Source organism: Physeter macrocephalus, chromosome 15 (assembly GCF_002837175.3).
Source record: "Physeter macrocephalus isolate SW-GA chromosome 15, ASM283717v5, whole genome shotgun sequence".
Classification (NCBI taxonomy): domain Eukaryota; kingdom Metazoa; phylum Chordata; class Mammalia; order Artiodactyla; family Physeteridae; genus Physeter; species Physeter macrocephalus.
The window spans coordinates 31,331,242-31,341,241 of record NC_041228.1 but is presented as its reverse complement, the minus strand read 5'-3'; the positions used below and the strand labels follow the sequence as shown (position 1 = coordinate 31,341,241).

At 38.6% G+C, this 10,000-nt stretch overlaps 1 protein-coding gene and 1 pseudogene across 1 annotated transcript in view; one reads left to right on the top strand and one right to left on the bottom strand.

The window, feature by feature from the left end:
- ZFPM2 (zinc finger protein, FOG family member 2) overlaps nt 1-10,000 on the top strand; it is a 478,247-nt gene that overhangs the window by 412,993 nt on the left and 55,254 nt on the right. The gene's annotated exons all lie outside the window — the stretch shown is intronic.
- LOC102988419 (60S ribosomal protein L12-like) overlaps nt 2,034-10,000 on the bottom strand; it is a 33,547-nt pseudogene continuing 25,580 nt past the window's right edge.

Below are 10,000 nucleotides of genomic sequence, written 5' to 3'. Positions count from 1 at the left end.
GGGGTTTTAAAAATAGACATGGTCAAGGTTTCTGAATAATATGTAAGATGTATCTTTATCTTCAAATTCATCAAGTTGTATACATTAAATATGTAGTTTTTTGTATGTCAATCATACCTCAATAAAGTGGTTTAAAATCCTAAAAATAAAATGTAAAGAAATACCACCAAAAATTCAGTGATCATTTCATCTTAAACATACAATTTGAGTCATTTTGAAGCCATTCCAACTTCATTATGGGTGGAAATATGAGTTTTAAGCTGTGCTGGCAGGAAGGAAGCAAACATTTTTGCTGTTTTATATATTATATGACTCCACATTGTACTTCCTTGGATGTGTCTATCCAGTAAGTAGACCAGTAACACAGAGCAAGCCATGTTAACCCTTCTCATGAGGACCTTCAAGGAAAGTGAGCTAATACCTCCTTTATCTCCTTTTCAAAACTGTAATATCTCTGTAAACATCTAGAAAGGTGATTATCCCAACTTGCGGACAAAGGTAATGTTATTGATAGCAAGTTAAAGATGATGTGTCACTTTAGTTTACTTTTTTTTAAGAGATACTTTAAGTATTAATGTATAAATATCTACCTATGTTAAAGCATTAATATTTTTTCTCTAACCTAGTGAAATTTTAATATGCCACGATGGTTAAAATTTTAATGAACTAAAGTAGAAATCAAATCACATTGCAGATGCCAATATACTTATAGGCTAAGATTGGAACCCCTAAGTGTAGAGAACATAGAAGGAACATGAACTCAAATAAAAGATACATCTGTAAACTTCTAGTATACCTCTGCAGTTCAGACATTTGGAAACATTTGCCAAGTTAATATTCATCTCAGTATGAATTGGCTTTGACCTTGAGCCTCCGGTGTGCTTCAAGATAGTTTAATTTACTGTATTAACACTAGCCCCAATGGATATCACATTCATAAGGAACCAGTTTGGCATCCTCTGAAAAGTAAGCATATAAAAATAAAGATTTCTTTCAACAGTTAGTACACAGGACAGGCAGTTGACATTTATTAATTTCTTTCATTTCTTCCACACTGCGGAATAAAACGCCAAGCATATTGATAATTGTTCAGACAAACCCATGAGTCATATTATCACCACTGCACAGACCCCCTAGAAGCACAGTAAGAAATTAATAAACACTTGAGGATTTATTGATGCTTGGATTATTTATTGGGTTTGCCAATGATTGGCCCTACATGGAAGCATCATATTACACAAGAATACTGTAATTTATTGGGTAACTTCTTCACTACCTGAATATTTGAATTCTGCTTCTGTACACAAGAACTATTTCTTCTACTAATACAATGCAAGTCCTTCCAGACATTTGTTCTATAGGCAATATCTCTATTTTAATTAACACCAGATAAAATATCAGTCACTCTTCACATTGAACAATAAAGTAATATAACCACTATTATTTCATCCATTTATTAATAGTCTGCATTTGGTCATTAAGTATTTCAAAGTTTTTTCTTACAAAATTTTTAATTCATTCAGATAAAATGTGTGCATATACACATGTGATATTGCATATAATGTTAAGGTGCTCACGGACCTGTTGAAGTTTGTCTGTGGCCTTCTTCACAAGTTCAGTTCACAGTCTCAGACTTGATAGACAGGTGATTTGTATGCATGACCATACTGAGCATAAATCTGAGAAGATTCCCTATCAAATTATCTTTTTTTTTTTTTTTTTTTTTTTTTTGCGGTACGCGGCGGGCCTCTCACTGTTGTGGCCTCTCCCGTTGCGGAGCACAGGCTCCAGACGCGCAGGCTCAGCGGCCGTGGTTCACGGGCCCAACCGCTCCGCGGCATGTGGGATCCTCCCGGACCGGGGCACGAACCCGTGTCCCCTGCATCGGCAGGCGGACTCTCAACCGCTGCGCCACCAGGGAAGCCCTCAAGTTATCTTTATATTTCATGAAGAGATGATGTGACTTCCGTATAACTTTTTTTTTTTTTTAGTTGTCAAATAATCCTTTATCAAAATATTTTCCTCTGTAGTTCTTAATTATCTGGGTGTTCTACTGTCCCACTGCCAGTGTCATTGTTGATGTCATATGGGTGGCAGCCATCAGCATTGTAGCCCACAAACTAGGCAGCCTCCAGGATCTCTTTAATGATTCCAGAGAGTTCTCTGGCCAAAGGTTGGTGCTGTATCTGTCAGGCAATATTGGCAATCTCATCAAAAGTGCTATTTCCATTGTGCTTATAGTTTTTCTGCTTCTTTCCATTTCTGGGTGGTTCTTGAGGGTTTTGATGTTCAGAGAGAGGCAGAAGGTACCCCGTCAATCTGGGCCTGCCTGTTCTGAATGGTCAGTTTCACTGTAATCCTGACTTTTCAAGTCACCAGTTGTCTTGGCCATGTCATCACCAGTCTCTTTTGGAGACAGATCCAGGCAAATGGCTGTGGGAGCCAGGGTACCTGTGACACTGTTTCCCCACTGAAACACCTCAGGTGTATGACTTTGATCTGGTTAGGGTCAAACTTGGGTGGCCTGGCATAGAGGCAGCTTGTGTAGGATAAACCAGATGGGGACCACAGGGCCTCCTCCACAGGGAGTCAGAAAGCACCCCCCTCCACATAACTTTTAAATGGTAATCTTTGGTTGTAGAGGGTCCTATCTTGTGAGCAAATATTACAATAATATTTAATGTAGACATATATCTTCTGTATATTTTTGCTATGTTCCAGAACACAGCCAACAACCTAGAAAAATGAGAAAACAAACAAAAAGCACCTAAATTTAAATATAGGTATACATTTCAATATATGCAAATATAGATTTTGCTTTAAACAAACAAAACTTTAGTTAGATACCACAAATGTATTGTATTTTAGTCTAATACTTTTTCATTATAAGAAGCTGTCAGATCTTCACTGAGAACTTATGAACTCTTAATTTAGATACAACCTATACAGACGGGGTTAGTTGGTTTCCCAGCTCACATTGAATTAGAAAATGAAGTGTTTGTTGGCAGCAGGAACACTGACAAATTTAAGAAGTAAACGTAAAAAAAAAAACAAAATCCCACTAAAGAAATAAAATATTTAAGTGTCAGGTCCTTAAGGAGTAGAATGGCTGCCTCAATAAATAACCTCTGACAACACTTCTCTAAAACAATGCATGCTTCAGAGGATTCTCTGTTCTGTGCCCTCAGTTTAACGGGAAATACTCTAGATTTTATAGCAAGGGTAGCATTAAAGAATGGTCAAGTAGCAACTTTTGACCGTTAACGTGCTAACTAATACAGATCAAACAACTCAGTCACAGATTATAACAAGTACAGGCAATGTAGTTGTAATCTTTTTGCCCAGTTATTTGATGCAAATTGTCCAGGTCTGTGTGAATACTTGAATTGCATTAAAGGTTTTTCTGCCGTTCCTAATGTTCAGTAATTTGCTTAGGTTGTTCCCATCTACTGGGACTGTATTTATGAATATTCATGTTTATAGGGAGGAATACACAAGCATATGGGGGATGCATACTTGGCTGCAGAATTCCCTGTAACCCATTTCATAGAAATATTCAGTTTGGATAAATTTTGCTTTTTTTTCCCGAGAGAACAGCTTCAGCTGTCTTGCTTGTTGATACCCTTGATTGCTCTTATATACACAGTAAAGACACTTTGCAGCTATAGTTTTTCCAGGGCTTCTGGGCAGATATGCTTTTAACAGCTTCTTTCAAGTCTTCTTAGGAATGTTTCAGAAATGGCAGGTTAGAGGTTGGTGCAAAAAAAGTCAACAATTGTAAGGAAAGCACTGCCAATACAAATAATAGATTTCATGCTTTCAGGTCTGTTTCGGAGAGGGTTGTATTTTGTGTTTCTCTCTACAAGTTTGCTTCCTTATAACCCCCTTTTCTTTCCCCTGTATCCTCACCTAACCCCAGAAATTATTGTATTTGGCTTAAAATTAGTGAAAAATGCTCCTTAATACTGGGGCAGTCTGGCTAATGGACTTAGGTCGAAATAATTGATCCTGAAAACAAGGAAATCCCCCCAAATCCTATCTTTATGCTCTTCTTAATTTCATTACATGCTTCACAGACAGTCAAAGCAGGGTTCAGAAATGTCAACTAATACGCAGCATTTAAATCCATTTGCCTCATATAGGTCTGTTCTATCAGAAATAAAATATTTCACAAACACACTTTTATCATCCTCTCTCATCTCCTGCAAAGCTTAAAACATAGAGGAAAGGAGAAGAGGGGTACAAAAAGAATTGGTCAATATAAATATGAGAGCTGTTGGCTGATACCAACATAGTAGTGCTTGTTCTAACCCAATGTGAAGAATAAAGCAATAAAAAGATAATGGTAAATAATTTTCATAGCATAGAAATACACCCTAAAGCCAAATCACATTGTAAAAATAATAAAATTAGCTTTAATTATGGGTGTGCAATTCTATAACATTAAAATACCAGAGAAGTCCAGCACACTAATGTATAAATATAATTATTTCAGAGTCATGGAAAATAGAAAGCAATTTCCATATAGAACATAAAAATATAGTAAAAAGTTAAAATAGTAGTCTATTTTATTTACTCAATAAATAGTTACTGCATGCCTGTTGTGTGTGTGACAGGTATTGTCCTAGGCACCAAATTCAGCAGTGAACTTCCTCCCTTAGGATCTTATATTCCAACAGAGGAAGAAGATGATAAACAAATAAATGCACAAAATGTATACTTTGTTAAATGGTTAAAAGCGTTAAGGACAAAAATAAGTCGGAGAGAAAAATAAAACACAGAGGCAGGTTTGAAATTTAAAATAAGGTAGTGAGGGAAGACCGTACTGAGAAGGGGGCATTTGAGAAAGTCTAAAAGGGATGAAGGGGCTAACCATGAAGCTGTCTTAGGCAGGCATATCCAGGGTAGAGGCAAACACATTGTCATGTTTCATGAACAGCAGGGCAACCCAGAGTGCCTGGACAAAATGAAGGAGGAGGAGAATGTAGCAAATGAAGCCAGAGGACCCAGCAAAGGAAAACTGAGAAGCAGCCGCCAGTGAGATCGGAAGAATACCAGGAGAATGTGCTGAGTGGAAGCCAAGGGAAGAAAAGGTTTCGAGGAGAAACTGTGTTCAGTTTTTCTGAAATTCAAGTAAGACGAGATCCAAGAAATGGGATTGAGCAATGTCTTTGGTGATAGTGACAAGATCAGTTTCCTTAATAGATGTGGAGGTGTGCACCTAATGGAAAGTCCGATTGGGAGATAGCAAGTGGAGGTAACTATTTCAGGGAGTTTTGCTTTAAATGGGAGCAGATAAATAAGAGCTGAAGGGTTTTTATGTTGTTGTTGCTATTGTTTACAAGAAATTGTGGTATGTTCATTCTGAGGGGAATGATCTAGTTCAGACTGAAAAATTGATGCTTGCAGGAAAAAGGGGCGCACCTAACACCAAAGCGGAGGGTGGCCTTAAATAAGGGCACGGTCAGCACATCCATAATAATTGTCATGAGAGCAGAGTATATGGTGTATATAGTTGGAGGTGCGTATGGAGGAGACAACAAAGTTCTCTTCTGATGACTACAATTTTCTTAGTTAATAAGGAAGCAAAGTTGAGAGAGAATGGATGAGAAATGGGTGTTGGAGAATGAATGGACTGGGGAAATGTATTGAGAGTATGATTGCTGGGAAACACTACCAACCCACATAATGTTATTGATCATGAATTTAAAATGAGACCATTAGGATTGTTGTGTGTTTTTCTTCAGCTAGTCTACTGCTGGGTATAAAGGCAGTGTAGGTAGGAATTTGGATTGAACAAGGTTGGGATTTTGCCAGACTAAGTCAATGAAGCAAGAGGGAGTGAGGGCGCAGAGGATATTTGCAAGGAAGGGCTTATGATGAAGGACACAGTGTCTAAGCTGAATAAGTCAGAGGAGTACGGACATGAGGAGAGGAAGGACAATGGGGAAAAGGTGACAGTATTGGATTTTAGGGTCTAGTGAAGTTAATGTTGGAGTGAAAGTTCTAGAAAGAGTAAATTAGAATGATGGAAGCCATGGTTTGAGACTGGGATCTCAGATGTGAAATTATGCGGGGCAGGGGGGAGGGGAGTAAAACTTATTGGCAATGAAAAGACCTAGAGAGTGAGTAGTTGGAGGTGGGTAGAGAGCAAGTTCATTGGATGAGAGGAAGTCAGAGAACTGAGGGTTCATATGATTGGATATTGTGGACTTTGCAATCACCAAGGATTAAATCAGGAGCAGTACATGAGAAGATCCAGGAGCTGAGTTTTCAAGAAATGATGACAAATGACCTGGAAGTCTCTACATGACTGTGGCAAGCAGTGATAGGAAGATAATATGAGATTCAATACAGGTTTTTAGAATAGGGAAGGAGAATAATCTGCCATGAGGAGTAAGGACAACTATTTTACCTTCAGCTCAAGTGATATACGGTTCATGGGAGTGAAATCGGCTCCCACTCAAGAGGGAAAGAGCAGGGAGGCAGAGTGAATGTTCATAGAAGAGGTTGAGGCTATGGAAGATTTTGCCAGTAATTTCCCTTGAGTACCAGGGGAAGGGTTTTTGAGAGTTGGCAAAGTATGAGAGAGGAGATGTCACTCAGGCTGTATGGGCGCTTATATTGTGGGGAGAGGGTCATGGAAGGCCTGGGCTTCTAGGAATGACTGATAAAAACAGACATAAAGGTGACAGTATGATGAGCTATCTTTTATCTATTCTTTTTTTAATTGAGATATAATTGACATATAGAATTATTTTAGTTTCAGGTGTACAACATAATGATTCGATATTTGTGTGTATTGTGAAAGGATCACCGCAATAAGTCTAGTTAACATCCATCACCCTGCAGGATTAGTTCCGATTGTATCAGAACTTGGAGAATGACGATGAGGCCATGAGTGTCAGTGAGACTAGTGTGGGGCTGGCCAGGAACATGCAGGGTCCTCGTCTCTCCACTCCCTTAAGGGTGACATAGGAGCGGGGAGGGGTAGTCTTATCTGAAGCAGTCAGATCTCTAGGGTCTTCTTGTCCGTTTGCCCAGGCCGTGAACTACTCCTTAATGAAACAGGCCCTGTGTGCCTATGAGTCTTCAATTCCAGTGCTTTACATAGTAACTCATGTAGTGGAGCAGAGGCTCACAACAAATGCTCTTCCTTTAAGCTGCTTTTGCGTCTACCATAAAATGAGAATGAACATATTAGACTGCTGTCTTTCAAGAATGTGTATTTAATGCACAGAATCCACAAGAACACATTTTCTTCCATCAGCCCAAGCTTCATATGGTCATAGTTTTTTTAAAAAATCCTTCCCTGTTTAGTTCAAAGTGCATTTATTTCCTGAAAGGCAGCTATGAAAAATAACAATAATAAATATCTGAATTATTACTGGAAAGGCAGATGGACGATTTTCATCCTTCAACATAGAAGATCATTTTTAAATCAAATCAAGTGAACCCCAAATCTTAAAAGCATCATAAATGTTGTTGTAGAAGTGCTAATAGACAAACTATGAAAATGATGTCCAGATGCCTACCTCACTTTCCTTTCTGTCTTGCCTACAGAGCTAGAAAGGGAGCACATGGAGGAACACTGATGTCCTCCCTCTCCCAGCTCTTTATCAGATTCTTTTTATAGCTCCCTACTACTTTTAAACAGTTTAGGCATGGCGCCTAAAGTATGCTTGAGCATCTCCACAGATTTCAGACAGGAAGTACTCCTTCCCGCAGTCCACCATGCTCCCGGTACTCAGAGCCATGGTCCCACCTCTAGCTTTGAATGGCCGGGTGGTCTCATACCTATAGTCATATATCCATTCAACACTTTGGTGTTGCACTTCAACTAGACACTGAGGATGTAATGTAGATCCAAGATAGGTAAGTCCCTATTCTCATGGAGGTTACTGTGTAGTCAGAAAGACGGATACTCACAAATGTATAACCACAAACTGAGTCCATCATAGAAAAGAACACTTTGATGTCATGTAACTAAACACACCTGTATTTCGGCAGGGAGCAGCGCAAAGAAAACTTTCTTGAAGAAGTGATACTTGCATGAGCAGAATTTGAAGCATGAATTAATCAGATAGGAATAGGGTGAAGTTTTCTAGCAGGAGGGAACAAAATGTGCAGATGACCCGTGGCAGTCAGTGAATGGTACCTTTGACATTTTTGAAGGAGACCAGTGCAGCTGGAATAGGGACCGAGAAATGACTTGTAGGCAGCCAGGGTCATATCATTATACACAAACAATTGCATCCTGGTTATCTCACAACTTCATGTAGTAATCTTCTGTTCCTCTTCTCTGGTAATTCTTGGCATGGTCAACCCCAATTCTTTCAATGATATTGCGGGAACAATAAGAGCTGTATGTTACTCCTTAGGCATCCACAGGCTGTCCACTTGCAAGCTCAAGCTCTTCTTTTCATAACTGAGTTGAACATCACATCTTCTCCATCTCAGCTCCCTTAGTTTTTAATGTGTCCTTATTACTGTATAACCCTTAACAACCTGTATTACGGTATTGGCCTACTACGTTATACTGCTATACAGAGACTGTATTGTCTACCTAGTACCTCATGGAGTGGCTACTGGCTAGACAGTTGTAAATTCGGTCAATATACTATTGCTCAATAAATGCGTATTGAATTAAATTATCTTAAACATTTCAGACTCTTCAGATAAAGGCATTGCACAGAACGTCTTGTTAGTATATGTGCATGGACAGACACCATCTAATACAGGTGTTTACTGAAATAAACAACAACGAAAACAGGTACTGTAACTGAACTTAATAGAAGAACACATGTAAAGGTATTTTTGAAAAAAAATATGTAATTAAGCAAAACAAGTTACCAATGTTTTACCTTACGTGTATTATATTTTGTAGTAAACCATGGTTATCAAGCTACGACTTCAGAGAGCTGTGCTTTCAGTGTAGGATATGTTGTATGACCCAGGATTTGTCATCTGTTAGGAATAGTTTAGCTTGCTTAGCTTCTGAGCATTAAGAATAATTTTTGACAAAAGGCTTAACTTTGTCTGATTATCACCAGTTTTTTAATTCATCCCAGTGTGATTTTAATGTTCACTTAAGTACAAGAGAATGACATTTTCATCTGCTGAATTGCATAAATGCCCAACCAAATAAAAATGCTTATTGTAAAAAGAAACCTTTTAAGTGTAAGGGATGTATACTGAAAATATCTTTTCTCCCCTTTGGAGTCTCTGGGGAAATGACTGGTTAGTGGCTTAATAGAAGGTCTTTTCACCCCGTTACACATCAAAGTTATGGAGTCTCCAGTGTGGCAGATAAAAACTTTTTGGCCCAATTGTCGGGACATTTACAGCTCCTTTCAAAACAAAGTGGAGTCATTCCCAATGTATTTATGCTAGGGATAATTGGGGAAAATGTCATTGGTAACTACCATTATTTAATTATAACTGTTTAAATTTGAGCATTCAGTTGGAATGTTAAACCTTTCCTAGTTAGTATTCCCCATTGCATAAAATAACAAAGTAATAACAAATGCTCATTTGAAATGTGCTTGTTTTACTGGCATACAGGTACTAGTCATACATTATTGCTTTTAAGAAAGGCCATTAAAATATATGACACAATAATCTGTATTCTCTCAACATATGTATACATATATATGTATGTGTGTGTGTGTGTGTGTGTGTGTGTGTGTGTGTGGTGTGTGTGTGTGCACGCATAGTATATATAGTGACTACGGAGGGGTTTTTGTTCTTGTTTTTGGTGAATTTTGATCAGTTGGGATAGCAAATCTGATCTCAAACCTCGCTTCTTCAGCAATAAACATCAAAACCTAAATCAGAAACAGTTGCCTCTGTTTCCCTTTATTAAAGATGACACAGTCTTGGGCTTCCCTGGTGGTGCAATGGTTGAGAGTCCGCCTGCCGATGCAGGGGACGTGGGTTCGTGCCCCGATCCGGGAAGATCCCACATGCCGTGGAGCGGCTGGGCCCGTGAGCCATGGCC